Here is a 4,550-nt window from a genome sequence, read left to right on the forward strand (position 1 = left end):
ACTGAGGCTGGTGTTTTATGAACCCAGAACCGCAGCAAGATTCTCCTATTAATTTATTGGTATTGCTAATTAAACATCATATTCGCAAATGTAAATTTCCTAATGGCCTCCCTTCCATTTCCGAAGTTTCCCAAAAGAGATTTCTTGTTATGGTTGTCAATTGAAATCAATTAAATCTCACCGGATGGGTGGGCTGTGGCTGGCTCAGGGGTCACTGAGGGGATCTGGGGCCTCTGGACAGGGTCTAGCTGGGGCCCTTGTTGACCACAGAAGAGGACTGGGATCAGGGAACTCTGGGAAGAAAGAGGCAGAGTAGGCCCAGCCCCAAGCTCTTGGGTGTCAGCTGCCTTCTCTCTGACCTCCCCTAGTCAGGGATGGGCTTTCCTCTGGCCCTTGATGTGGTTGCTGGCTGGGCCTGTAGTTGTTTGCAAGGCTACGTCAGGGAGGCCAGGACTAGGATGCGGAGGGAGGAGGGAGGTGGAGGGAAGAGAGAATCTAATAGGAGGATCCAGGAATGAGCAAATGCCAGTGCTTGGAGGAAACTTAGAGATTTTTCCAGTCAAACCACTCATTTGAAAAATGGGGAAACTGAGACACCAGGGAGGAAGTGACATGCCCAAGGCCGCGGAGTGAATATGTGGATAAGTTAGGACTTAAACAGAGATCTGCCTGTAATCCCTTTGAGAATTTGATGAGCTATGTGCCCTCACTCCAGAAACATGTGCACAGGGATCACATAATTGCACGGACCTTGCTCTCTACCATGGCAATCTCCGACCCCAGTCAGTCATCGTGTAGTGCTTAAAAGCAATGGCTCTTGGATCACAAGTTACCGCTTTGAATCCCATATCCAGCAAGCTCTCTGCCTCTCTGGACCTCAGTCTTCCTGTCTGTAAAATGGAATGGCAGTCTCTCCCTCCCAGGGCTGCTGGGAGGGTTATCTGACAAAGCATGTGAGTGCCCAATACCAGGATGGGCCTCATCATGTCAGAGCCCAGTGTGGAGAGGGCTCTGGCCAGTGCCGGCCTGGGCTGCAGGTGGACCCAAGGAGGTTGGGAGAGGGTGAGCCCACGCAGGCCGAGGCTTGGCTTCACGTTTGGAATGATGGTCACCATTTACTCAGCGCTGAGACATCACATGCTTCATCTCTGTACTTCTCCCAGCTGATGAGGAGGCGCTGTCTTTGTCTCCTTCACAGATGGGGAAACTGAGGCTAGGGAAGTCCAGGATTTGCCTGGCCTGGGGTTCCCTGGGGGAAGGTCTCTCTGACTCCAGAGTCTGAGTTGGTAACTGCTCTGCCTTTGCTGAGAATGAAATGGAAGAACTAAGAGTGGACCAGCCGCCAGGACTTTGAGTCCCTGCTCTGCAGCTCCTTTGCTGGGGGGGCTTGAGCATGACCCCTGCACAATCAGGGCCCAGGACACACCTGAAGTATGTCAGAGAGGACTGATGGTCTCTGCAGGCCAGTCTAAGATACCAGGGTGCACACAACAGTCAGCCCTGTCCTGTCCACTCCTGCAGCTACAGGCCTAGTGTCCCCTCCCGACACCCCTAAGCACAGTGTCTGGGGAGACAGGCAGAAAAGGGAACCTGTGGGGGAAACTAAGTCAAAGGGCCAGGGCATTGGCAAGGACCCGGAGGATGCGGAAGACCCCTTCCCTTGTCTTTGTCCCTGGTACTTGGGCAAAGCTGGGGAGTGGGACTGGCGGGGAAGGAGATAAGTGAGGGACGTCTCCCAGATGCCAGGAAGCATCCACCTCGCCCCAGCTCTCCATGGCATACGTGGCTTTTGTGTGTCAGTATCTTTAGGGGACCAGTGGGTAATCTGAGTGTTTTGGTTGCTGCTTGGGAATCTCCATTAGGGAGAGTTTTAAAAATACACTCTATTGTTGTTTATTATTAATGGTAATGACACAGGGCGCGAGGCTGCTCATCAGCTTCCTACTGTCCCCAGCTTCTAATGTGCTGGGTGGAACAGTCACGACCCAGAGCCTTGTGTGGAGCGTGGGCTGGGCTCAGGGCACAGGACTAGACCCCGGGGTGCCCAGACATTAAAAAAAATTTTTTATTTTGCTTTTCCGCCCCCCGGAGCCATGCTGGTTCTGCAGCTCAGTGGTGGCTAGGGCCTCTGTTCTACAGGATGGGGTTTGTTAAAGTTGTCAAGAATAATCCTACTTCAAGAGATACCAAGTGAAATTTAGAAGACGGCGAGAGGGCAAAACTGACTACTATGCTTGGAAACAATTGGTAATCCAAGATAAAAATAAGTACAGCACACCCAAATACAGAATGACAGTTCATGTAACTAACAGAGATATCATTTGTCAGATTGCTTATGCCCGTATAGAAGGAGATATGATCGTTTGTGCAGCTTGTGCTCACAAACTCCTGAAGTATGGTGTGAAGGTTGGCCTGACCAATTATGTTGCAGCTTATTGTACTGGCCTGCTGCTGGCACGCAGGCTTCTTAATAGGTGTGGAATGGACAAAATTTATGAAGGCCAAGTCGAGGTGACTGGAGATGAATACAATGTGGAAAGCATTGATGGTCAACCTGGTGCCTTCACCTGTTACTTGGATGCAGAGCTTGCCAGGACTACTACTGAGAATAAAGTTTTTGGGGCCCTGAAGGGAGCTGTCGATGGAGGCTTGTCTATCCCTCACAGTACCAAACGGTTCCCTGGTTATGATTCAGAAAGCAAAGAATTCAATGCTGAGGTACACCGAAAGCACATCATGGGGCAGAACATTGCAGATTATATGCGTTACCTGATTGAAGAAGAAGAAGATACTTACAAAAAACAACTCTCTCAATACATAAAGAAAAACGTAACTCCAGACATGATGGAGGAGATGGATAAGAAAGCTCATGCTATAACATGAGAGAATCCAGTGTATGAGAAGAAGCCTAAGAAAGAAGTTAAAAAGAAGAGGTGGAACCATCCCCAAATGTCACTTGCCCAGAAGAAAGATCGGGTAGCTCAGAGGAAGGCAAGCTTCCTTAGAGCTCAGGAACGGGTTGCTGAGGGTTAATAAACCAAACCACAATTTCTGCAAAGATTTTTCAGATGAAGACAGTAATAAACTTATTGAACAAGTAAAAAAAAATTTTTTTAATGTGGTAAAATACACAGAACATAAAATTTAACATTGTAGGCCTTTTTTTTTTTTTTTTTTTGCGGTACGCGGGCCTCTCACTGTTGTGGCCTCTCCCGCTGCGGAGCACAGGCTCTGGACGCGCAGGCTCAGCGGCCATGGCTCACGGACCCAGCCGCTCCACGGCATGTGGGATCTTCCCGGACCGGGGCACAAACCCATGTCCCCTGCATCGGCAGGTGGACTCTCAACCACGGTGCCACCAGGGAAACCCTGTAGGCCTTTTAAAGTATGTAATTCAGTGGCATTAAGTACATTTTATGTAGCTGTCTAGTTCTAAAACTTTCTCATCACCTCAAAATGAAACCTCATACCCATTAAGCAGTCACTCCTCATTTTCCCATCCCCCTGGCAACCACGAAGCTGCCTTCTGTCTCTATAGATGTGCCTTTTCTGGATTTGCCGATTCTGTATCCATTAAACATCAACTCCCCATTTCCCCCTCCCCCCAGCCCCTGGTAACCTCTCGTCCACTTTTGTGTCTATGAATTTGTCTATTCCAGGTACCTCATATAAATGGAACTATGCACCATCTGGCCTTTTGTGTCTGCCTTCTTTCACATAGCATCATGTTTTCAAGGTTCATCTATGTTGTGGCATGTACCAGTGCTTCATTCCATGTTATGGCAGAATAATATTCCACTGTGTGGATAGACCACATTTTGTTTACCCATCATTCACTGATGGACATATGGGTTGTTGCCACCTTTTAGCTACCGTGAATAATGTCCAGATTCTGAGCACACAGTTATCTGCGTTCTGAGTAGGGAGATGTCTCGATTCTTCTGCACAGATGTCCGGGTAGCAAATAAAAGGTCATCCTTTTATACTGTACATGAGTGTGTCCAAGCTTCAAACCCCCAGCTCAGGGGCCCGAAGGACCACTTTGGTGCTCTTATTAGGTGGGTGGGCTCCCATAGGGCCCAGGCCCCCAGGGAAATTATCCACAGCTTGAAACAGTGCAGGTTCCTTCAGGTGGGGAAAAGAGGGGCAGGCGGTACCCCTTGGACATGTGACCCTGTGGGGCAGTGGGGGCTGGATGAGATGACCTTCTGAGGACCCTTGTAGGCTAGCACACAGGAAGAAGTCTCTGCCCACTTGGCAGACCTTGCGGCCTAGAGCATAGAACATGAAATGTCAGAGATGGACAGGTCTTGCTGTTGTCCAGTTCAAGTGTCCCACCCTGGGCATTTTAGAGATGGGGAAACTGAAGCCAGAGAAGAGACGAGACCTCTTCATTGTGTCGCCAGCACCTTCACAGCTCCCGTTGACTGGAACTTCCCAGCATGAGTTCCCTTAAACCATACACTTTAAAGGGTGTTCTAATGTCATTCCCATTTTACAGATGGGAACTTGAAGGCTCATGGAAGTGAACCCCTGTCTGAAATGTAGAG

The 4,550-nt window shown here is 49.2% G+C and overlaps 1 pseudogene; it reads left to right on the forward strand.

The window, feature by feature from the left end:
- Positions 1–2,125: 2,125 nt before the first annotated feature.
- On the forward strand, positions 2,126–3,047 carry LOC132477388 (large ribosomal subunit protein uL18-like; annotated as a pseudogene).
- The last annotated feature ends 1,503 nt before the right edge of the window (positions 3,048–4,550 follow it).

The sequence above is a fragment of the Mesoplodon densirostris genome, chromosome 2 (assembly GCF_025265405.1).
Source record: "Mesoplodon densirostris isolate mMesDen1 chromosome 2, mMesDen1 primary haplotype, whole genome shotgun sequence".
In the NCBI taxonomy this organism is placed as follows: domain Eukaryota; kingdom Metazoa; phylum Chordata; class Mammalia; order Artiodactyla; family Ziphiidae; genus Mesoplodon; species Mesoplodon densirostris.